Source organism: Capricornis sumatraensis, chromosome 2 (genome assembly GCF_032405125.1).
Source record: "Capricornis sumatraensis isolate serow.1 chromosome 2, serow.2, whole genome shotgun sequence".
NCBI classification, from domain to species: domain Eukaryota; kingdom Metazoa; phylum Chordata; class Mammalia; order Artiodactyla; family Bovidae; genus Capricornis; species Capricornis sumatraensis.
Genome location: NC_091070.1, coordinates 196,242,839 through 196,269,987, shown reverse-complemented (window position 1 = coordinate 196,269,987; position 27,149 = coordinate 196,242,839). Strand labels below are relative to the sequence as shown.

General features: G+C 36.3%; 1 protein-coding gene across 2 annotated transcripts in view; it reads right to left on the bottom strand.

The window, feature by feature from the left end:
• FAF1 (Fas associated factor 1) overlaps positions 1–27,149 on the bottom strand; it is a 485,365-nt gene that overhangs the window by 199,935 nt on the left and 258,281 nt on the right. The gene's annotated exons all lie outside the window — the stretch shown is intronic.

The following is a 27,149-nucleotide window of genomic DNA, read 5'->3' as shown; positions in this document are numbered from 1 at the left end:
AAATAGATACTGTTCACCACTGGTGGTATCCTTGGCAGTCAGCTGAGATCTTGGCACATAGTAGATGCTCACATATGATTAGTAAAGTGAATTTATAATATATTTAGTACTTTACTTAAAACAAATTTAGTACCACCTATTTGTCTTTTCCTCAGAATTATATTCTAAAATTCTTACCATCAACCATATACCTATATATATCTTTACTTATATCTGCTGCTGCTGTTTAGTCACTTCAGTCGTATCCGACTCTGTGAGACCTCATGGGCTGTAGTCTGCCAGGCTCCTCTATCCATGGGATTCTCTAGGCAAGAATACGGGAGAGGATTGCCATTCCTTTCTCCAGGGGTTCTTCCTGACCCAGGGATCAAACCCGAGTATCCCGCATTGCAGACAGAGTCTTTACTATCTAAGCAACTAGGGAAGTGCCACAGCAACATGGTAAAGTTGAATCATGAGAAAAAAAGTTTCTAGATGTCATTAGATCACCTGAAACCATAACTCTAGAAAGGCAATGAAAGAAAAACAGCAACTAATATTGCAAAATCTCATCTGCTTCTTTGCAGTTAGCTTCTATAGTCTGGAAATTTATGAAGAAGAACCATACTGAAACTTCTCTATATTTCTCAGGTTAGATAAACATAGTCATTATGTCATTTGAATTGTTTTGTAAGTAAATTAAAGGTCTCCTGCATTGCAGCATGGACTCTTTACTGACTGAGCCACTAGGGAAGCCACCTTAAAAATACTACTGTCAAAAGAAAATGACAATGGATGGTGTTTGAAGAACAGATGAAAAAGATTTATCAAATCTCACCTGGGTCCTATTCCACTAAGGAAGTATACTGCTGCTATACTTCTCCAAGGAAGCACGTGCAACACTGTTGACTTGCATTTCATTCACATCATTCGTATGTATTATTCTGCTTTGTATGGGCAAGTCCAATATACTGAACACCTCTCAAAGTATCTGACAACCAAACTTTCAAGCAGTTTTTGGTGCTAGTTGTGAAAGTATCCTTTCCCAGAAGATAATATAACTTTCTATAAACTACTTGAGATTTCAGACCATAATGGCTTCCTAACACAAAAAGCATGAAAAAAATTTACCAAAACTACTAAAAAAAAAAAAAAAAAAAAAACCCAAAGAAATCATGTGTTAACCGAAAAAAACAAATGCATGTCTTCCAGCCATTTATATTTCATGATAATAATTAAGTTATTGTTTAATTAAGCTCCATGAAAATATCTCTTGAAAGGTATTCAGCAGTTTATGTTAAACGGGTGAAAAAAATCTATCTTGGGTCCAGTGTGTTCAGGTTATAAAAGCACCAGTGCTTATTTTATCTCCCCACAAAGTGTTGCTGAGATAATTACTGCTGACAGCTTTATTCAAGGTTCATTTCACTTTTTCTGCTATTTTTCTCTGGTTAGAAGTTCAACAGAGCCCATGGGAAGCCACACCCCTCACACCTGTTAGGCTTCTTCATGTTACGGAGGGCCAGTATGGACATGTCACTTCAAATTAGCATTGTACCAGGGCGCTAACTGTGACAATTACTTATCACAGGTTTAACTAAAAAAAAAAAAAAAAAAAAAAGTTTCTAATTCAACCACAAAAACAGTGTGACAGAATGTAATTTAAACCTGTAAAAGCAGGTTGCATTAAAAACATTCAGAGAGCAGCAGCAAAAGTTCCCAGGGTTGAGCTTTGTGCTATATCTGAATCATGCAGGAATGCTCTGCAACTGAACATTTCCTTTAAAACAAAACCAAAAAGGCAAACAAGGAAGAGCCAGCAATTTTACCAGTAAGCAATGGTGATAAGTGGGCCTCTTCATGTTTCTCTCTCAATCTTGAATCTTTTATTCATTTTGCTAATTCTTCTGTGTCATTTAACTAAATCAATAATGAAATTTTCAGCTAAAGCAAAGCTGCTACTTATAGATTTACTAAAGGAAAAACATAGCTCTATAACTTGATAGGAAAGAATACTCTCTTCAAATATTTGCTTTTTTTTTTCCCCCACTTGGAAACCATAAAATTATTAGGGAGGGCAGACATTAACTCAAAAAGAAAAAGGAAAAAACTCACACTCTTAAATGTGTTTCAAGGTAATTATTATAAGTCTCTCTGTTTCAAGTGCAAAATAATCTCAGAATTAGGCCACCTCTCAAAGACTTGGGATGGTTGAAGGTGGTTAATATGGACTGCTGGGAAGCTAATTGTGGATCTTGAGTTAATTACTGTCTCCTCATAGGGGATTTTAAAAATAAATAAAATGGTCTTTTACTCAATTTTTACTTCAGTTTGGAGTTAAGAAAACACCAATGGTGATGGATACTTCATTATTTGCTGCTGTTATTTAGATGAAGAAAGTCTTGGAAATAAATATGTCCACATCATAATCAATGCTAATGTACACTAACAAAACAATAGAGAATGTATCTGTACTTGCCACAGCATGCAAGACTTGATTCACAAATGCCCAGTGTCTGTTACCTGGGTATAGTTAAAAGGAATTCAGTGTTGTTTCTCACAAACATACACATACCCTCACATGCATGGACGCAGACATACACATGTTAACAATCTGTCTGGAGGATGCAAAGCCAAAGCTCATGGAGACTTCTTTGAAAAACAATCTAGAAGTATTAAACACTCATAAAAAGCAAAGGACAAAATAATGATGCTAAGCAGGAATTCAATAGAAGAAATCAGTCACAAATTTATAGGAAATTACATCTAATGTTGAATCCATCATAATTTTGGTATGGCAACATAATTTCAATACCTTAACAGTACCAGAAATTAAAGAGCCATCATATACATTAATGGTGCATTAAAAATACAGAATTTTTCTCCATCTAAAATACAGACAGGGTATTTTCGGTAGAAGAAAAAAAGAGAAACTCCTCAAAATATTTTTCTCCATTTTTCCAACATTTAGAAAGTTAACAAAAGCATACAAAGTCAACAAAGGAAATACTCATCATAAGAATCCAAGATCTTATCAAAACAAGTCCTTTGCCTTATTTGATAATCACAACATATTCAGAGGCAATAAAGACAAAATCTTTGGTTAGAAAGGTGCTTTTTACCTCAAGCTGGCTCCTCATTTAAGTTTGATGAAGAGGTACTATTAGCAGGGAAACCTCATTATTTTAGAGAGCTACTGTATTAATCAGTGGTGACTTCAGTTTATCATAACTACAGAAGCTTTAAATATACAAGGATACATCTCAAATCTGTTTTGTATGCATAAAGAGTACTAACCAGCTATTTGGCACGTATCTAGTCAATAGTGGGATGCCATTTACCCCACAACACTGTGGAACTCTTTGGATAGCAAACATAGTAGCTCTGGATATTTTTCCAGCAGCATCTAATTCCTTGGCAAACTTGGGCAGTAATGCTAACCGCTTTGGTCTCAGCACATGGACATAATGCTCCTGAGCATCTTGTCATGGTTCCTCCTCCTGGGAAAAATAGTGTGAATTAACTACAGAAAGTTAGGCACAGCACTATAAATGGGTGTTATCTAGAAACTAGAAAGAATGTCCCCTTGCTCGTTAATGCATACCTGGCCCATCCCAGCCAAGTGATTTTTCTCCTTTTGCTCAACTCCTATACCCTTATTGTAAACTTCTAGAATTCTTAGTCTGCGGTCCTTTTAACTCTGCTTGTGTCTATGTTTAGGTCCTAAAGTCCTTGAAGACAAATCAGTGTTCTCATTTTCAGCCCTCATAGGGCTTAGTAAGTTGCGTTGATAGGGCAGCCATGTAATAAATGTCTGGCATGGTGTGTGTACTCAGTCGTGTCTGACTCTTTGTGACCCCATGGACTTTAGCAGTCCAGACTCCTCTGTCCATGGAAATTTCCAGGCGAGAGTGCTGGAATGGGTTGCCATTTCCTACTCCAGGGGGTCTTCCTGACCTAGGGATTAGGGTTAGGATTAGGACTGAGTGACTAACACTTTCACTTTCAGCCTAAATAAAACACAAAAAGATACTTGTAATTTTTTAGAGAAAAAATTATATCTACCTGGGGAGGGGCTGTGCCTGGAAACTATTTCAAAGTGAAATAAGAAATGCTAAAACTATCATCAGAGTACTGTTTTAGTGATCTCTGGGCTTCAGTGGAAAGTATAAGGCTCAAAAGGATTCTGACATAAAATAGCTTAAATTTAATTCAGCAGTCACTGATGACTTGAAACAACTAGTCAAAATAAGTAAAATACAGACTACTTAAATTCAACATCAATATAATTTGAACTTAGTTTCATTTTTTTATATAAAGGCACAGTAGTTTCATTTTCTATTTAGCATTTCTGCATAATTATCTTTCTATTCTAAAGTATTACATCCTATGTACTACATGGAAATTAGAGTAATTTAAATGTCACTTAAGCTCTACTCTGTAAACATGGTAACTCTCAAACTTATGAGGATGCATAATACAGCTAATAAAAATGTTTTCAGGTATAGAAACCACTCAGTAATGCATACTATAAACCAAAATGCTATAATAATTTTAAAGTCTCATATAAAAATAATAATATACCAGAATCACTTTACTATTATATTTTTTAAGACTTGCACTAGAAATACAATAACCAATAAGTCATTCCTCTATTATACATGTGTATATGTTTCTTATTGGTTCATTGGTTCTTCTATATCCATACACAAGCTCACACACACACACACAAAAGAATAATATTTTGTATTAAAAAATAGGAAAATCCTCAAATTCAATAATCTTTAAAATCATATGTGAAACATGATAGTTTTCCTCCCCTGAGTCAAGCATGTCTTCTGTGGGCAGATTCATACCTGCAACAGTTATTTATATGAATGCCAAAAAAATTATTGTAAAATGAAACTGTGCTAAAGTGTTAATTCTCCAAACAGGCAGTAATCACTGTTGGATATTAAGTCTTATTTTTCAAATAACTACCTGTGAAAAGAAAGGGAAAGTGTAGTCACTCAGTCATGGCCGACTCTTTGTGATCCCATGGACTATAGCCCGCCAGGCTCCTCCGTCCATGGAATTCTCCAGGCAAGAATACTGGAGTGGGTCGCCATTTCCTTCTCCAGGGGATCTTCCCTACCCAGGGATTGAGCCTGGGTCTCCTGCATTGCAGGGATATCTTTACCATCTGAGTGATCAGAAACTTCACTTTAAGCTAAATAAATTTACGGAAAAGTACTACAGTTAAAAATAAATAAATAAACTTTAAATAAATAAAAAAATTATTTACTTTAAATAAATAAATTTATAAATAAATAAACTTGAATGTGAGTATGACAAAACTAAAACAGTAAAGATTTTTCTCCAGAGGCTAGGAATAATTCATTTTATACAAAATTATTTTGATCAACATATCAACATACAGTAATAACGTTAGCAAAATCAAGAAATGATTAAAGAATTTAGGAAAGTTTTATTTTTAAAAGAACACTAATACAGTTGTCACTCAGGAGTCATTTATTATTTGAAATTTACCTACTTTTGGTTGATCTATTTCATTTGTTGAAGACTTATGTATTAGAATTGCCTAGAATTAGAGAATTTTAGAGTTAGGGGAAACCGTGGCGTTGAGGGTAGGGAAGATGATGGAAAGGGAGAGGATTCCGATATTTATTGAGCATCTACTAAGCAACAGGCACTCTAAATTCATCTTCTCACTTCCCATTAATACAAGGGCTCTATGAGGTAGGTATTAATACCCCAGTTTCAGGAAATAGAAGTCCTGAGAGACTATATACTCCTGATGGGATTGAGATTTAATTTTGATTAGAGACGTTCTGATTCTAGAATCTGTATTTGTTCACTCATATGAAAGAAACTGACTTTTATTCAGCCAAGCAATCCATATTCATGAACTCATTTAATCCTAAAGCTGCTAATATTGACACATGACAGATGAAGAAACACAGGCTTAGGAAAATTAGTAAATATGTCTAAAGCTACTTTAAGATCGATTATACCTGATCACATACATATTTCCTAATATATCTCATTTTTCTGCTCAGAAAATCAACATTCAGAAGGTTTGCATGACTTTTCCTAAGTCAATAAGATGGCAAGTTACAGAGGAAAGACTATGACATGGCTCTGACAGCTTCAATGTGCCGCTTTTTCCATTCTTTGTCATTCAAGAGACACATTTCACCACCACTTAATCCAAGAGCCTCATAAATGATGTCATGTAAACTCTTCCCCAGCAAAAATGACATTCAAAACTATCTGACAAGATCACACTAACATTACCCAAACTTAGTTCTCTAATTTTCTAACGCTAAAAGTTTTACCCAGTTATGGCCTGGGAGAAAATAATAACATGCTGAAGCCAGTCTTAGGTTGAAGTCTGCATTCATCAAGGTTGGCTCCTTGGAGCTTAATAACCAGCAGGCTGCCATTTTGGACACATACAGGAAGCTAAGGAACAAGTGGCAATGAATGACTCTCCTCTAGAGTTAAATGTCCTTGGAGATACCATGAGAGGAGGGGAATCTGGTTCTCCTGGGGAAGCTTTGATGTACAGCTGTGTATATCTGGAGCAGTGTTAGTCACAATTGGGCACAACTAGGAGGTAGCCTAGAACTTCTTCTACACTCTACCCCTGTTCCCTAACTCCTCTTCTAGGATCTCGATCTCTCCTTCATCATCTTAGACTTGGTAACTCCATAATGTACCCTCATCTCCATACCTTCAGTTCAGTTCAGTCTCTCAGTCGTGTCTGACTCTTTGAGACCCCATGAATTGCAGCACGCCAGGCCTCCCTGTCCGTCACCAACTCCCGGCGTTTACTCCAACTCATGTCCATTGAGTTGGTGATGCCATCCAACCATCTCACCCTCTGTCATCCCTTTCTCCTCCTGCCTTCAATCTTTCCAAGCATCAGGATCTTTTCAAATGGGTCAGCTCTTCGCATTAGGTGGCCAAAGTATTGGAGTTTCAGCTTCAACATCAGTTCTTCCAATGAATAATCAGGACTGATTTCCTTTAGGATGGAATGGTTGGACCTCCTTGCAGTCCAGGGGACTCTCAAGAGCCTTCTCCAACACTACAGTTCAAAAGCATCAATTCTCTGGCACTCAGCTTTCTTTACAGTCCAACTCTCACATCCATACATGACTAATGGAAAAACCATAGCCTTGACTAGATGGACCTTTGTTGGTAATGTCTCTGCTTTTTATTATGCTGTCTAGGTTGGTCATAACTTTTCTTCCATGGAGTAAGCGTCTTTTAATTTCATGGCTGCAATCACCATCTGCAGTGATTTTGGAGCCCCCCAAAATAAAATCTGTCACTGTTTTCATTGTTTCCCCATCTATTTGCTGTGAAGTGATGGGACCAGATGCCATGATCTTCGTTTTCTGAATGTTGAGCTTTAAGTCAACTTTTTCACTCTCTTCTTTCACTTTCATCAAGAGACTCTTTAGTTCTTCTTCACTTTCTGCCATAAGGGTGGTGTCATCCACATATCTGAGGTTATTGATATTTCTCCCGGCAATCTTGATTCCAGCTTGTGCTTCATCCAGCCCAGCATGTCTCATGATGTACTCTGCATAGAAGTTAAAGAAGCAGAGGGACAATATACAGCCTTGACGTACTCCTTACCTGATTTGGAATCATTCTGTTGTTCCATGTCTAGTTCTAACTGTTGCTTCCTGACCTGCATACAGATTTCTCAAGAGGCAGGTCAGGTGGTCTGGTATTTTCATTTCTTTAAGAATTCTCCACAGTTTGTTGTAATCCACACAGTCAAAGGCTTTGCCATAGTCAATAAAGCAGAAGTAGATGTTTTTCTGAAACTCTCTTGCTTTTTTGATGATCCGGAAGATGTTGGCAACTTGATCTCTCGTTCCTCTGCCTTTTCTAAAATCAGCTTGAACATCTGGGAGTTCACAGTTCACACACTGTTGAAGCCTGTCCTGGAGAATTTTGAGCATTACTTTACTAGTGTATGAGATGAGTATAATTGTGCAGTAGTTTGTGCATTCTCTGGGATTGGAATGAAAACTGACCTTTCCAGTCCTGTGGCCACTGCTGACTTTTCCAAATTTGATTTTTTAATGTTATCTTCTCCTACACCATGACCCTGCTCCTCTTGATCATCTCCCAACTGTGCTGAACCTTACATGTGTTGAGTTTCGTCTTCTCAGTGTTTTAAGTATCAACTAACTCAATAGATGCACCAAGCTTGAACCAGTCTATATCAAGTTAATTGTTGGACCTGAAGACTTTGCTAGATTTACATTCATTCATTTAGACTATGTCATTTAAGGGACAATGTTCCACTTTGAATGTAATTTGGAAGTTTTCAGAACTTTTGGCTCAGGTTAAAACATTCCTTATAGATCAAAGCACAAATGGCATTGCCCTGGTATAGCCACCAGAAAGGTCATGTGGCTCCATGGGAGGCATTCTTGTAGACAAGTCAGTCTACTCCAGACTTGCACAACTTTCTAATTTTCTAGTGTTCTTGCCAAAGTTTTTTACCTTTCTGATCCTCAGTTTATTTGTAAAAGAAAACAATAGCTCTTCTGCCTGATTAAGAAAGATATGAAAGAAAAATAAGTCAGTTCATGTGAAATGACTTTAAAACTGGAAAAAAAATAGATGATTGATTTTATTTCTCAATATTTACTAGGTTCATCCTATGTACTATATAACATGAGGCTTCTCAGGTGGCTCAGTGGTAAAGAATCCGCTTGCCAATGTAGGAGATGTGGGTTTGATCCTTGGGTCGGGAAGATACCCTGGAGGAGGAAATGGCAACCCAATCCAGTATTCTCGTCTAGAAAATCCCAAGGACAGAGGAGCCTGGCAGGCTACAGTCAATGGGGTCACAAAGAGTCATATATGTCTGAACATGCACACATGTACACACACACATACACACACATACACACACAATATAACATGAGGATTATCATATCTGTAACTTTTGGTATGTGCTCACCTGGTTACTTTATAAGACCTCAAAGTAAAACTCAAGTGCCATACAGTAAGCATATGTGCAATAAAAACATGACTATTAAGCTGATCTTGATGACACAGTAAGAACTCTAAGGTTCAATGCACTGTAACTACCCCCCTACAAAGCACTAGCATCCTGCAGCTGACCTCAGTCTTAACAACAATAATAGATGAAATCCCCTATGCAACATGAGTTCGGCCCTACATATATTCCCATACTTTAAAATCTGACCATTCTTTATTTGTCTTGGTCACTTTTCTCTGCTGCTGCTGCTAAGTTGCTTCAGTCGTGTCAGACTCTGTGCGACCCCAGACGGCAGCTCACCAGGCTCCCCACTCCCTGGGATTCTCCAGGCAAGAACACTGGAGTGGGTTGCCATTTCCTTCTCCAATGGAGGAAAGTGAAAAGTGAAAGTGAAGTCGCTCAGTCAGTCGTGTCCGACTCTTAGTGACCCCATGGACTGCAGCCTTCCAGGCTCCTCTGTCCATGAGATTTTCCAGGCAAGAGTACATTTTTCTCTAATCACCCTATAAATAAAGTAACCATTATATATCTATCGATAGAGTTTAAAAAGAATAGCATCCCTGCCTTTGAAGGATTTAAAACAAGTAGTCAAGTGTACTTGTACATAAGAAGTGTAAAGAACCTATTTTCCCAATATGGTAAGTTCCTTAATAGGTGCTTTGGGAAGAAATGACTAGCTTTGCCTGAGAACTTAAGAGAAAATGCCACAAAGGAGTATCAGCTGAATCTTAAAAGGATGATATGATTAAGGAATAGACCAAGAGTGGTACAAGCACCTAAGAAGAGAAGGAATGTGATATAAGCAATGGCAAGAAAGAAGGTAATATATCTAATAAACAAGTAGCCTAGTATTGCTGGAGAGGAAGCAGGGTAAAAAATGGTGAGGGAGACAAGTAGAAGGGAAGGCATAGGTCAGATCACAAAGAGTCATATATGTTCCATTAAGGACCTTAGACATTATCCTATAAGCAATGGGAAACCATACAGTTATATGAAGCAAGGGAATAATATGATGCAAATGCATTTTCTAAAGATAACTAACTGAAGAAGGGAGAAAGGACTAGGGAAGCAAGAGAGGAAGATCTGGAACAGGTAAAGCAGGAGAAAATGATGAGAGTCTGAACTATAGCAGGAATGATAGAACGACCATGGAGACAGATCAACAAACCAAAAGAATGAGAACTGAAACCACAATAATTTTTGCCATTTGTTTACATAATCCTACTATCATAGCAAGATTTAATATTTGAATCTTCAGTAGCAAGAATCTATCTGCTTGGGCATAATAATACAAGTTCCTTACATTTCTTTAGAGCATTGTATTTTAGGGTGTGCTTCCACATATGTTATCTTATTTGAACCCTACAACAACGCTGAATAGCTGTTAAGAATTGGAAACTGAGGCTCAGACAGGTTTACTCATTCAACCAATATTTACTGGGCACCTTCTATCAGAAGGTATTAGTTATGTAAAGCTGAAAAAAAATAAGATATTTTCCCTATCTTAAAGCTTATGTGGTAGATAATCACTTAAATGAAATGTAAAATCACAAACGGGAAAAAGGAATGAAAAAGCAGCTTCCATGGAGAAGTGACTGAGTTTGAAGAATGAGTAAGAAATATACAGAAGAGACTGAAGGGAAGATGACTGTTCCAGGTAGAAACAACAGCATTGCAAAGATCCAATAATGATATAGAAGAACTGATAGAAGACCAGTGTAGCTAGAGAAGAAAAGGCAGTTGTAATATAGACAAACACTGAAGAAGCAAGCAGGAATCAGACTACACAGTGCCCAGTGGGTTATGTTAAGGTTCTTGGTGCTTATAAGGGAAAATTTTAACATGGACATTGCTTGAGTAAATATATTTATATATTTATAAATATATTTATAAATATATATTTATATATATATATGTATTTTTTAAAGGAGTATCCTGATACAGTATGAAGAGTAGTTTGAAGGGAAGTGAGAGTGGTTATGGGAACCCGGACTGGAGATTCTTGCAACAGTTCAGATTCAAAAAGTTGGTACCATATATTAGGGTGATGACAGTGGAAATGGATAGATAGCAGAGAATGAATGAGAGATATATGAGCTAATATTGACAGAACTCGACAATCTGGATATGGTCAGCATGGTCAGCTATTAAGAGCAGTTCCTATCTGGCGTGCAGAGCTGGTGGGTGGAGGTGCCATTCATGGAATTAGAGAACTTTAGGAAAAAACAAGGTATGGCCAGGGAAGAACACGGATTCAACTTTGGATATGTTGGATTTGAAGTCCTTTGGGACCTTTAAGTGGAGATAATAGGGCTCTTCTGGATTTGACATGGGATGACTGGGCCAGAAATACATTTCCTAATTGCCATCACATGGGTGATAATTTAAACTATAGCTGTGATAAGAATGTCAAGGAAGAACACACAAAGTAGGACAAAATGACTACATAGGGCTGAGCCCTATTGAACTCCAATATTCAGTGGCTGGGTAGAGTACGATGATGGCTCCCCAGGTGACTCAGTGGTAAAGAATTCGCCCACCAATGCAGGAGACGCAGATTTGATCCCTGGGTCAGGAAGATCCTCTGGAGAAGGAAATGGCAATCTGTTCCATTATTCTTGCCTGAGGAATCCCAAACACAGAGAAGCCTGGTGAGCTACAGTCCAGAGGGTTGCACAGAGTTGGACACAACCAAGTGACTGAGCTCACACGCAAGCAGAGAAGGATGAGTTTCCAAAGGAGAGAGAAAAGGAAGGAGCATCATAAGGAGAGAGGAAAAACCAAGACAGTATCATTTCCTGGGAGCCAATAGAAGAGCACTTTAGGAAGGAGTTCTCAACAGGGTCAAACGCTGCTGAAATCTCTTTAAAATAGCCCAGCAATAGAAACTACCCAAAGACCCCATCAAAACCAGATGAGATAAATAACATGGAATATCCACATGATGGAATATTATAAAGCAAGGAGAATGACTGAACTATAACTACATATGAGTATGAATCAATCTGATAAACATAAGGTTGAGAAAAAAAGGAAGGAAGGAAAGATGGAGAGAGGAAGAAAGGAAAGAAAAGAGCTAGACAAAGAATATGTACTATAAGGCTCCATTTATATATGTTCAAAACAAGACAAAACTAATCTATGGTCTTATCTCCTAGATAAAAGAGACATGAAGGAATTTTTAGATGCTGGAAATGTTCTTTTTCTTAGTCTGGATCCTGGTTATCTAAGGGTATTTTCTTTATGAGAATTCGTTAAGCTGTACATTTATGATTTATATCCTTTTATGAATAAATGTATTTCAATAAAAAGGTTTTGTTTTTTTTTTAATGGTGCTAAGAGGCCAAGATGGAGAAAGCAATGGCACCCCACTCCAGTACTCTTGCCTGGAAAATCCCATGGACGGAGGAGCCTGGTGGGCTGCAGTCCATGGGGTCGCTAAGAGTCGGACACGACTGAGCGACTTCACTTTCACTTTTCACTTTCATGCATTGGAGAAGGAAATGGCAACCCACTCCAGTGTTCTTGCCTGGAGAATCCCAGGGACACGGGAGCCTGGTGGGCTGCCATCTATGGGGTCGCACAGAGTTGGACATGACTGAAGCAACTTAGCAGCAGCAGCATCAAGAGGCCAAGAACAATGAGACAGCAGTCACTGGTAACTGAAGAAAAACTATTCTGGTGGAGAAATGGATTGAGGGTCAAAGTGGCATGAATTAAGGAATTACTGGAAGAGAAAAAATTAAAGATACTAAGTATAGATAATTCATTTAAAAGTTTGGCTGCAAAGAAGAGAGACAGTGACAGGTAAACTCAAAAGAGGATTTTTGTCTTTGTATTTACTGCATGTATGTGTGCATTTCTTTCAAGGTAAGAGGCTTTTCACGTTTAAATATGGACAGAATATCTAGTACTAAGAGATTAGTAAAAAATACTAAAGCAGAGATTATTGATCACGATAACTGAAAATTACTAACAGGGCAGAAAACACAAAAGGGGATGGGGCAAAGAGCACAGGTAGAGGAGTAGACTTTCAGCTTGGACTAGAAACAAGATTTTGTGATCCCCAAGTCCAGTATTCTTTTTCTACACACAGTTATCTGATTGGAAGTATGGGCTGGGGCTAGAGGCAATATTCTAATGTTCAGTGTAAAGGAGTTTCCAAGTTTTAATCCTATTTCTGTGGCCTTGGACAAATTTTTAAATAAAGAGCCACAGTATCTTCCACATTTAAAAAGAGGATAAATTTGATAATATTTCTGGAGTCTGATGATCAATTTGTAAACCATCAACTAATATTGCTTTATAGATGAAAAAAATGGAATGATGATCCTTTCTCCTTCTTGGAAGTTAAAAGGTTATTAGTAATTAAACAACTGTCTCTAGACCAGTGACACTAAAAGAAAAATGAAGAGAAGTGGCAGACATGGTGCATACTATGGTTACACTGCACTGTAAATTAAAGAAAGATCCAGTTTCCATTTCACATTTCATGAAAGTGGAATTATGGCCACAATGAATGTGGTGAGTTCATCCTTGAGGTGCTCCACAGTGAACATTACAGCATGGTGAAGAACAAAGATGATGGATAGGTTTTTACAGATGTCCTGTCACTGATCTTCCTCTGCTATAATGAGGCATAGGGTAAGGCCAGGAACTCTGTTGTACATGAGTTCAAATACCATTGCTACTGATTATAAGGTCATAGGAATATGCCTCAGATTGTTCATGTGTAAAATGAAAAAATAATAATCTTTACCTCATGGGGTTGCTAGGCAGATTGAGTCATATTATTAATTGTATATTGATAAGGCACTATATATACTTTGTATATAGTAAGTATTTTTAAGTACTCTATAATGTTATTTACAGAGACAGAGGTCTAAGATGAGCCTAAAGCAATGGAACCAATCTTATGAGGCTAAGATAGAGTAAGGAAAATATCTAAAAGTTCCTAATAGGTAAAACTGAAGAACTATGCTAGGGAAGGAAAAATAAGTAATTGGGGTTTAAGGTTCACAAGAAAATCCCTATGGTACAGCGCAAAGAGGTAGTCTTTAGAGTAAAACTCAGGACAGCATCCCCTTCCCACCACTTCTCTGTGTGTTGCTGGACACGTTACTAAGCCACTCTAAGCTTGAGCTCCTTCATGTGCAAATGTGGGATAATAACATCTACCTTTCAGAACTGATTAATACAAAGACTAGAGATAAAACATATAAAGGTCCAGAGAAGTGCATAAGAAAGCAGGATAAATATACTATTCCTGTTATTATTATTAACAACAAAATACTTATAGAAATAAGGAGAAATGGTTAAATTTCATCTAGACTTTTTATTTTACTTCCTAGATTCAAGTCACAAAAGTATGTAATACTGTGTGTGAAAATAACAAAACTGCAATTTTTGTAAGTTATTTTAGTGCACTATAAAATCTGTGATGTCATACTGCAATGGCTACTTTTCACTGAATTATTTTTGACTTTATAGTTACCTGAAAACACATAAACATCAAAGGCAAAAACTATGATGAAATTTTTGAGTTTCTGAATTCAGGGGATAAGGTGTTATATTAGTAAAAAGCTCCAATCTCCTTAATATAATAACCACTTTTTAACATGCAGTCACCATACTTTTTGAGAGCCAACATGCCCTTTTCCTCTATTCTGTAGGTTTCATTACTTTGGTTTGCTTGTTTTGTGTTTTTTTTTAAAGCAACAATTATAAGCTGATATTTATCAATTTTAAAACACTGTGGGAATGATATGGTCTTAAAGACCATTTCAGTAGATGACTAAGTTTTGAGAGAGACTCTTAAGTGGATAACCACAGCACAAAAAAGCATATGACATAATTATACAACTCTAAAAAATTTCTCTTCTCTTTTCCTCTTACCATAGCAAAACAGGTAACTGAAGATCAAGTTAAACCATAAGAAGGAATGCAATGAACATCACAGGGTAACACAGTGTTAATAAAAGTCTACTAAATATCATTTGAAAATGTCATATTTATTTGTCACTAGTCTGAAGGTAACCCTTTTTTTATCTGAATGATAAATATTTGAATTTTATGAGTGAGTTTATATCTGCTCAAAATGAGCCTAAAAGGTCAGAAAGTAACACAAAGTAGAACTCCAGGTTTTCAACTGTACAACTAATCAAAGAATTAGATTTTTTAGGCCAAATTCTCTTCTGAGCCCTCATTCATGTGCTGTCTATTTGCCTGTTCATCTAGCATGGTTCACCAGCAATTCTGAAACTGAGGAACACATCTGTTCTTTTTCATGTCTTCGTATTCTCAAGTTACTTCTCTATTTGGCTGGTTCTACTTGCTCCCTGTTTAACTGCAAATTACATTTCAATTTTAGGAGTAGACATTTAAGTGTTTCGTACCTCCTTTCAGATTTGCATAGTTTAAATTTAGGTTAGTGTTCCTCTTCTTTTTGGTGTTCTTTTCACCACTTTTAAATAATATCAACCATACAGACAGTCTGGTTCTCAAAGTATCCTTTACTTACCCAGTATTACTCAAGTTCTTTTTCTTGCAGAATAACAAATATTAACTCTCCAAGCTTTAAGAGTCTGAGGGTGGGGGGGGGGGGAGGGGGCGGGGAATGGCTTCTTAAGACCTCTATGTTTTTTCCAGGTAAGATTCCATTTTCTCCAGTTATTTCTTGAAATGTACCCCCCCTAACCCACTATGTTTCATCATCATAGTGTCTTCTTCTGTGTAAGCCTCTGAATAGCTTATACCATTATGTTATTTATAAAACATTCGTTTTTAATTATTACACTGAGAATGCTAAAAGAAAGTATAATTATAACCCTAAGAATGTATCCTAATAAAGCTACCTGCCTCTAAACAACAAAATGTTAAAGCAATGGTTTCAAATGGGAAAATGATATATAGAAATGAAAGATAACCTCTAAACTTTGAGATGTAACAGCTTCGAGATGTAGCATGGTTCATCAAGTAATTTATAAGTCAGGTGCATTTACTCAGCAAGTGCCTAACTACATCATCCCTAATAGCTGAAAATGTCCAAATTAATTTGTTACATATGGTTATGAAACATGAATTGGCACTTTAAAGTTTTATTTGCGGTATCAGTCCTGTATTTTCTAACCTGTTATAATTAATTCACTCCCTTTGCACTTTGAAATCTCCACAATAATAAGAACTTTATCAGGCTGGTGTTGGTATGAAGTGGCACAGCAAACTGAAATCCCACCGGGAGCAGTCCACAGACTTCTCTTCTAAGCAGCAAAAAGCTGTTATCATTTTCTGAATTACAGGAACTATAAAAGGACACTCTACTCAAGCTGCCGCTGAATGTCACCTGAAAAGCAATCACAAAAGGGCTCTGTCTTGGCTTATCTCTGAGCTCTGTCACTACGGCAACCAGCAGGGAATAAGTATCTGTGGGTCTATGAATTTCAGAATCCCATAAAAGCCAGGGCTAAAAAGGCATGTGCAGCCTCTCAGAGATTGACTGCATTAATACATTAGCAAATACTGTGAAACACTGGATAAATGTCAGCAATTATGGAAAAAGCGTCTAATAACGATATTCGTTGCCTGTCAAACCCCCGTGAGGTTTGATATGTAACTGCCACTCAAAGCTGTCTGTAATTTTATCTCTTTTATACATCTGAATCCACAGCATTCAAATTTGTACTTTGAAAGTAATAAACTGTAAAGCAGTTCATTCCGTGTTGATCACAACTGTCAACAAACATACATTAAAAGAACAAAAAGACTTTCTTTGGCTGTGGGAACAATCAGTACCAGCAATCTCTTGTGGCTGTTTATCAAAAACACCCTTATATATTCTACATGTAGAATATCAAACAAAGTCATGATGTGGGGGCAGCAATTGATTTGACTATTGATCAAGGCACCTCGAGCTCAAATGGCTACTTTAACATGCATAAATTTTCATTTTAAGCCTTCTCTTAGGGTTACAAAATTTATAAGAATTTAGCCAATTAGACACAGTTGCAAACATCCTTTTAATTGCACATCAAAAAATGCCATGGAATCTTTGTTAGCCAAAACAGCTGTAATGCTCTCTTCACTATCTTTCTCAAACAGAGAATTATGGGCAATTGATTACATTTAAATCCAAGGGTCTAAAGTACAACTTAACAAGCTGGGAATACTGCCCTTCATATTCATATTTCCATTGCTCAAGAAAAAGACTTATTAAGAAATCTTATCACATATGTTACAGCTGTTCAAATGCAACAGACAGCATGTTAACTTCAAAACACAAATGCTAGAGGTTAAGTACTGCACATATGTATTATAAACGACCTTCCATTTCTCAGTAATAGAATAGGGTCAAGTACAAGAGTTCCAACAACTTCTTTCTCAGTTAACAGCGGAAAAGAGCTTGCTTTCTTGAAAAAGAACAGGGGTATCTCTGAAGAAAGTAATGATACATATTGGAGAATACAACTAGCAGTTGTTTACTGCAATTTAGCGCCAACCACTTGACTTCATCATTAAGTTTAACATAAACACAAGAAACCTTTACTGAATGTTTATTTTGTGCCAGGGGCTTTGCCAGTCACTTGAGACACAAAAATGAATAAGACATGTTTTTTAGGAGGTAGCTATTAAGAAAATATGGTTTGAAGAAACTCTGGAGAAAATTTCTACAGATAGTAATGTATTCCACTGTATACAATTTCTATCAAAAATTATTTGTAATCTACTACTTGGCTCAAATGAGATCATGTATATGATATATGCTTTGTAAACTAAAATCTTCATATAAATGTCAGTTAATATACTCACCGACCACTATGTTAAATAACTATCAGTACCAAAATAGAGTCCTGTTGCTCATTCTCTGCCACATTAATGATATGGCTACTATTCAAAAAGACACAGCATACAATCCAAAGTGCTACAGTGAAAATTTTAAGTTCACTTATCTTCAAAGACTCCTAAATGCCAACTTAAAAAAGGAAGATAAAGGCAAAGTTTGTTTCTCTGTTACTGTCTTTGAATAACTTTAAAACTTCAAAAGAGCATGAATACAATTCTGGGGGAAAATAGACTGGATATTTCAAAACTGGAACTATTTTGAGCAACATGGAATATACAAGGACCCACTCCAGTACTCTTGCCTGGAAAAATCCCATGGATGGAGGAGCCTGGTAGGCTGCAGTCCATGGGGTCACTAAGAGTCGGACACAACTGAGCGACTTCACTTTCACTTTTCACTTTCATGCACTGGAGAAGGAAATGGCAACCTACTCCAGTGTTCTTGCCTGGAGAATCCCAGAGACAGGGGAGCCTGGTGGGCAGGCGGCCTGTCTTTGGGGTCGCACAGAGTCGGACACGACTGAAGCGACTTAGCAGCAGCAGCAGCATGGTACAAAAGAAAGAACACTGGCATCAGAGAGCAGGCAGATTGAGAGCTGAATACTGGTTCTGCATTTCACCTTCTCATGTACCAGTTACAGTTTCAGATCAACATGCTCATCATAAATCACTAGTTAAAATTAATTGAGATCTAGTTACCTATAATAAAATACACCCATTATAAATGTACAGTTCAAGAGTTTTAGCACTTCTAACTACCACCACTACAATCAAAATTTCAAAAAGTTCTATCACTCCCCTAAATTGGCTTGTGTTATTATTTATTTGTAAGACTTTTTTATGTAACAGGATAGAGGACCTTTGCCAAATATGTTTTCAGATATTTTCTCCTTACTCTTGAAAAGCAGAGACATTACTTTGTCAACAAAGGTCCGTCTACTCAAGGCTATGGTTTTTCCAGTGGTCATGTATGGATGCGAGAGTTGGACTATAAAGAAAGCTGAGCACCCAAGAATTGATGCTTTTGAACTGTGGTGTTGGAGAAGACTCTTCAGAGTCCCTTGGACAGCAATGAGGTCAAACCAGTCAATCCTACAGGAAATCAACCCTGAATAATCACTGGAAAAACTGATGCTAAAGTTGAAGCTCCAATACTTGGGTCACCCTATGCAAAGAGCAAATTCATTAGAAAAGACCCTGATGCTGGGAAGATTGAAGGCAAAAGGAGAAGCAGGTAGCAGAGGGTGAGATGGTTAGATAGGATCATCGACTCAAAGACATGAATTTGAGCAAACTCCAGAAGAAAGTGGAGGACAGAGAAGCTTGGTGTGATAGAATCCACGAGGTCTCGGAGTCAGACATGACTTAATGACTGAACAACAACAGCAATCTGATATTAAGCTCATTGGTGAAATTATCATTTCAGATATTATTTCTCTATCTTTTATATATTCTATTCTTTCATCATTAAATTCATGTTTTCCTTTAAATCCTTGAGACTTTTCACAACATTTACAATAGCTAAAGTCCCTATCTGTCAATTTCATTTAAACTGATTTCTCTCCTGGTTAAGGATTAGATTTTCCTGCTTGTTTTATATATAGTAATTTCTAATTGGATGCTGGGCTCTGTTCTTAGAGGCATTTACCTATTAATCATCTTAGTCCTTTCGGAAACTGTTTCTAAGTTTGTGGAAGGGAAGTCCTAGAGTAGCCTTCACTCTAAGGCTTGTTTATACACTGCACCAAGGTGTGATTCTCCTGTGAATATCTCCTATGGTGCTCCATGTATTCACTGAGGTGCCTCTACTATGGCTGGTGGGAACTCAAACTATTCCCAGCACTGTGTGGGCTCTGAGTACTGTTTGTCTTACAGCTCCCAGTTAATTGTTCTTCTTCCAGGCAGTAGTTCTTTGCCCAGTCTCCTGGAATTTCACTCTATGCATGGCATGCATGGATTGGTATTCAGCTAAAAGTCAGCAGAACAATATACATTTCTGGAGTTTTTTCTCTGTTGGTAGTCTGTCTTGCAAAGTCTAGCTGCCTTGACCTCCCTAAACTCTGTTTCAGTCTCTTCAATTGCAATAAAATCAGCAGATTCTGTTTTAGCTTTCTCTCCCTGTTATGGGCTCCAGGAACTGCTTCCCAGCAAGGCTCATTTGTTTCCTTCTTCAGAGCCCTGAACTATCTGTTGTCTAACATCTGAGAACTGCTGTTTCACACATTATATCCAGTCTTCTAGTTGTTCACAGAAGGAAGACAATTCCCATAACAGTTACCTCTTCATGAGCAGAAGCAGTATTGTACATGCTTGAGATTTTAATAAAATGAAGTCAACATTCAGAACATTAGATCTTAGTGTTTGTAAATTTCCTGTTGAGGGCTGTCTCACTTTCATGTGTTCTCCCTCATATTTACCAAGTAAATATGTCCCTTGAGTGCCTCACCCACCCTCCTGAACTTCTCTCTCACTCTTCAGGGTGTAGTCTATTTTACAACTTTCTATACCTTTTAAACTTAAACTTTCTTCTACTGTTTTTAAACCTGTTCTTTCTGTCTGTTTAGTCTTTGCCTGTGTTATTTGTAAAAGACTCTATATGTTGACAAGGGCAGCAGACCTTCTGAAGCTACTGAGTCTCACCACCGTTAGAAGCAACATTATCTATGACCTTGTCAAATAAAGAAAAAGCCAGTGAAAATGTCCAAAGAGTGCCTGAATCTGTCTGACCTAGGACAGGCTAACAAAGTAATCTAAATAGCATAAGATGACCCCGACGCTACTCAAAGAATACTTCTGATTCTGTATGCGTATGTGATATAAAGAAGATGCTTATTCAAGGGAAAAGGAGCCAACATTTGTTGAATGCCTACTCAGTGCCAAACATTACACCACAGGTTAGCAAACTTTTCCTGTTAAGGGTCAAACAGTAGATATTTTAAACTTTGTGAGCCATGTAGCTTTGCTGCAATTAAACATCCCTGCCACTAGTTACAGTGTAAAAGCAGCTGTATACAATACAAAAGCAAATGGTGTGACTGTGCTCCAATAAAACATTATTTACATTCATCTTGGTGTTGAATTTTTGGATCTGACTCTAAATGCAAAAATAAAAGGTGGGACTACATCAAACTAAAAAGTTTCTCCATAACAAAGAAAACCATCAACAAAATGAAAAGGGAATCTACTGAATGGAAGAAAATATGTGCAAATCACATATCCAATAAGGAGTCAACACCAAAGATATAGTAAGAACTCAAACAACTCAACAGCAAAAAAACAGACAAAAACATTTCACTAAAAAATGGGCAGAGGATTCAAATAGACATTTTCCTAAGGAATATCTACAGATAGCCAACAATAAAAAGCTGTTCAACAACATTAATTCTCAGGGAAATGCAATTCAAAACCACAAGGAGATTCACTTTACATCCTGTTACAATGGTGACTATCAAAAAGGCAAAAACTAACAAGTGTTGGTAAGGATACGGAGAAAAGGAACCCTTGTGCACTACTGGTGGAATGTAAATTGGTACAGCCACTACAGAATGGAGGCTCTACAAAAAATTAAAAACACAACTACCATATGGTCCAAGCTCTTCCACTTCTGGGTATTTATCCAAAGAAAATGAAAACATTATTCAAAAAAGACAAATGCAACCCTACATTCATTGTGGCATTATTTACAATAGCCAAAATATGGAAGTAACATAACTGTCCATCAGTTGGTGACTAGATAAAGAAGATGTGGTGCGTGTGTGTGTTTGTGTGTGTGAGTGTGTGTGTATGTCTAATACTATTCAGCCATAAGAAAGAAGGAGATATGGCTATTTGTGATAAGATGAAATAGACCTTAAGGGTATTATGCTAAGAGAAATAAATCAGATAGAGAAAGACAAATAGTGTGGCTTCACTTATATGTGAAATCTTAAAACAAAATGCATAGATACAGAGAACAGTCTTCTGGTTACCTGAGGGAAAGGAGTTCGGAGGGTGGAGGGGGAAATGGGTAAAGGGGGGGTCAATTTTATGGTAATAGATGGTAACAAGACATTATGGTGATCACTTTGTAGTGTTTACTAATATCAAATCATTACACTGTATATCCAAACTAATATAATGTTTTATACCAATTTTGGGGCTTCCCTGGTGGCTCAGATGGTAAAAGATCTGCTTATGATGCAGGAAAAACAGAGAGAGTAGGATTTGGGCTGAACTGGTAAATCCTGCATTATATAATATAAGCTTTACATATAGGTAAAACCATATGGAATTGCTAATATTCAACATTTTGTCCTTTAAAAATGGCAATTTCATACAGTTCAAACTATTATGTTAATCCATTTAATCTTCACAACAGACTTTCAAGGGTGTTAACGTCATCTTCATTTTACAGATGAGGAAAATGAAGGTCATACAATAAACAACTTATAATAAACAACTTATCCAAGTGATAGCAATGTAGGGATGTGATGAATTTGGACTGGTCTGCTTGTTTCTCTCACACACACCTCACCTTCTAAATTTGCTAGTCTACTTACCAAGAAATATTGAGTTTTGATCATTTTTATTAGAAAGAAAATAAACCTGATTCTCAGTTTATAAAGTCACTATATCACACCAACTCATCATTTAGTTGTTTATTGTCACAGATGTCAACTTGGTGGAGCTCTGAACAACTCAGATGAGTGAATGTATAAAACACTATATTAAAAAAAAAAACCCACTACACTTTATCCTGCAGTGCACACAAAAATGAGGAAAACAGTTCTTACTCTCAATTTTTAGAATTTACATAAGCGAGGAACACAGGATACAAATTAAAATGTAGTTTAGACTTGTTTAATTTAACTTAAGGGGTATTTGGTTCCTTTTTCTAGGGAGCCATTTTTTCACCACACCATCTGCTAGAGAAATTAGTTGTTTCCTCTTCTATGATTCTACGTTTTGCATTTACATAAACTTCAATCATCACTGTTTATGTATCTGTCTCACACTATACTTTGCAAACCCTAAGGAACAGGACTTCATCCTTATAACTTTAAGGTCCAGTTTGTTTACTGGTGTAAAAGAGTTTTTTTCACAAATGTCAAATGAATGAATAGATATATGGATGAAAAAAATAGTAATAGCCAAAGGTTAACCATATATTAGACATTATCTAGTACAGACTACTTAAATCTTCAAAATAAATAAAGAAGTAACTATATTTGTAACTACTGGCTCTAAGTTTTTACAAACTCTGTGTTTATGGTTATAGAGACTGAGACTCAAAGAGGTTAATCAAGTTATTTGCAGTTACTCAGATAAGTAATGGAGCCAGGTAGGAGGGAATGAAGGACAAAAATAACAAAAATAAGGAAAAACAAAAATAATTTAAATAGAAACTAATTTCTAAGTTGGTTGGAGGTGGTAGCATGGGATATAGGCAAAGTTTCTGAAGGAAAGGTCTTGAAGGAAAGAAATAATTGTTGCAGATATTGTGGGTAAAAGGAATAGTATGATAAAATACAGGAGTAGAGAACCAAGTATATCAGAAGAACAGCAAAATGAATATTTAGCTAAAGTGGAGATATATGTGGTACCATATTCAATCACTTATTCAAGAAACATTTATTGAGCAATTTCTCTAGGCTTGTAAGGGAAAATAAACCCAGAAGGGAAGTTTCACACTAAAGAATGAAGGTTGTGAATGACAGCATAAAAATCTGTACATAAGTCAGTACATACTAGGTTGCCATTGAAGATAAATAAGACTGATAGTGTGGTAGGTATGTGGTAATAGGGAGAGTCTGTACTGGGACAGCAGCTGCTATACAGTGGAGGGTGGGGATCCAGTATAAGGGGGATGTTTATAATTTGACACCTGCCAAAAACAAATCATTAGAAAGAAGTTACAGGAGAAAATGGCCTCCACCAGAAGGATGAAAGTAGATGGTATTCCCTCATTCACAAATTCTTTTTAATAATAATAAAAAAGGAATATGTCATGTGTGTGACTTTTGTTTTATTGTTATTTCACAGAAAAGCCACTAGGTTTACTCTGTTTATAAATGATCTCATTTTCAATGTGAAAATATTTAATATTTAATAAGTAGTTTTCTGACTCCTAGCATATACCTAAAGACCTCTGGTCCTAGAATTCCTAATTTCTCAAATTCTGATTTAACATTGCTTAGCCAATGATGAAACTACAGATGATTACCATTAAAGAAAAAAGAGGAGGGGAGAACAACAAAAAGTATTAAAAACTGAAGAATTTTTCTTTCTTTGTATAAGTATTACTAAAACCTGGAGTTTTAAAAACTACATATATTCAAATTGTCTGCATTATAATAAGGTGCCTTGCCATAATTCATAGAGTTAAAATCATTTCTACTCTCTGGAAATCAAGTGTCCTGTTAAAGTATAAAATGAGATTTTGCCTACTTATAACTCCTTGTTCTCACAGCTGAACTGTCACAGCATGAAAACATTCCCCTACCGGTGAAGCTTTAGATACCTATTTCCCTGGTGAAAGAGCGCGAAAGGAACTAAAAGAGTTATTTACAATTCATACAGTATCCCATGTCCCATCAGAGTACAACTATAAGCAAAGAAAATATTTTAACTTTGAAGGGAGATGGGGCAACAATGCTTTAAATGATTGTTAACTTCACTGTGTAGTGTTGGAAATGTCAAAAGACTGTAGTCTATCACGTTTGTAAGAGACTCAAGATTATACAAGAATCTAATTATAAGAAGTCTTTCTTTGTCCTGTTTGTTAAGTCAAAGGTTAATGAGAAGTACATTGAAGAAAACACCTTCTGCATTACTGCAAAGTATTTCTCATGGAACATAAAAATGTAAACCAAGAAATATTTTAATATAGTTCTTCACTCATATCCTTTAAAAAATAGCTTTACTGAGGATATAATTTACATGCCATAAAATTTATTTTTTGAAATGTTTAATTCTATGATTTTTAGAATGTACAGAGTTGTACAGTCATCATCAAAACCCAATTTTAGAACATTTCCATCATCCCAAGCTATTAATTTCTTGATCTAAGATATTTCCATTAATTCACAGAAGCCACTGGTATCTAAAACTATTATATATTCAAAGCCACAGAAATTTCTGCAACTGAGCAGGAAAAGTATAAACTAATCTCACCTTTAATGACCTTTATAACCAATCCTCTACTCTGGCATTGGGAAGAAAATGTTCAGGTGCTTTCTCTGAAAGTTAAACCATCCTAAATATTCAGTTATGGCACACTGTCTTGGAAAGAAATTAATTATATTTTTGTTGGTAACACATTTCAGGCTGTTTACACAGCTGACATTTCTCAGCTGCACCCAATTCATGCCCTAAGCTGTGAGGACGATCTTAGTTTGTAGCAGATGCCTCCACTTGAGTGATTTAAATAAGTATAAAAGCACCATCGCCTGCAACAATATAGATTACAGGCACCAGCTTTACAAGTTTTTTATAGTCCTAATGAAAGAAAGTTTGCATGACATTTCTTTGGCTAGGATCTCCTTAAAAGACTACAATCATAAGCATTTTTTGCCAAGACTCAAGCACTGGAGCTAGTGGATCTGCTATGGCACCGATTAAAAGCAGCCTGGCCTTAAACATCTTTGTTGTATCAAATCATGCAGATCAAGGCAACATCCTGCCAATGTGGCAACATATGCTCTGGGGAGGTACAGGCAGGCATCACTTCACGGGTTCTGGGACTAGGTGCAAACATGAAAAATGAGGCAGAAAGAATAAGTCTTCTTAATGGACATTCCCTCTTTACTTGGATTTCTAGTACCAAGTAGAAGCACAGACGGGAAAAAAATGGTCCAGTGGTAAAAGGCGGTAAAAATCTGCCTACCAAAGCGGGGGATCCAGGGCAGGCGACTAAGCCCATGCTCCACAACTACTGAGCCCACACACTTTAAAGGCCATGCTTTGCAACAAGAGAAGCCTCTACAATGAGAAACGGGAACACTGCAACTAGAGAGTAGGCCCTGCTCATCACAACTAGCAATGAAGACCCAGCATACCCCCAAATAATAAATACATAAAATTAAAATATATTAAGCACTATGTTACAGAGGAATATATTCCATTTCACTGATTTGCCTATCACTCTTGAAACTTGCTCTGATAAGCCCACTTCAGCTTGGTATCCATAAAGATGGGGCCCATAAGCAACTGACTTTTCCAACCCTATTAAGTCCCACATTTCTGGACTTTATTATCTTAAACCAGACAATTATTTTTATTTTAAACTTACAGAAATTTTCAAATGTATACAAAACTTGAGAGTATAGTATAAAAAAATCAAATATACACATTAACTATCTTCAACAATGATCAGTTTGGATTTATAAATATCCCCACTCACTCTTCCAACACAAGAGGTTATTTTAAAGCAAATCTCAGGTACCATTTCATTCATGTAAACCAGTCAATTCTTGCCCATGATCACTCTCTGAGTTATGTTAATATTAAGTTACAATACTGACTCCCATGTATTGTCTACTATGAACAGAGTATTTGTATTATTGCTAATCCTCATTACAATGCTTTAAATAAGTGAGGTATCTGAAACTCAGTGACACGCTCCATCTTAATAATTTTCTTCTATTAATGTTACAAATTGTAGCAGTTTATTAGACAATGTTAAGAACATTTCTGGTTTCTTCATATATTCTCAGGTAAACAAAAAGCTATCATTTATATACTTAGTTTCTTAACTTTATAAAAATAAATGTATTGTATTTTCCATCAAATTTCTCAGTCTAACAGGAAAAAACCATACTAAAAACAACAACCACATTCTTACCACTTAGCCGTGGACAACCATCAGTAATTATAATGACATACTATAATGTCAATGTCAAAATTAACAGTTTATAAATAAGTGTAAGTGCCTAAATTTAAATAATTTTTTTCTGAAGGGTTCACTTAAAAAACAAGTTTTGCTATTTTCTGGTTATTTTTGAAGTTTCATAATCCACAAAGCATTTTACAAAGGCACAATATTTAAACTGTAGAATAATTAGACTCAAGTGGCATCTACATAAACAAATTGTTTAAAAATGTTACTGTCTTCCACAAAGAATTCCTTTAAACTAAAGTATATGATGGTGGTGCTAAGAGAGAAGTGGTAATTATTATTATGACAAAATGTAATATTATTCTGACAAATGTAATATTTAGAACATAAGAAAACATAATTAAACTCCTAGCCATAATCATTTATTTGGATATTTATTGTTGTAATGTGTTTACAAAATCTTAGCATCTTTTTAGCCCT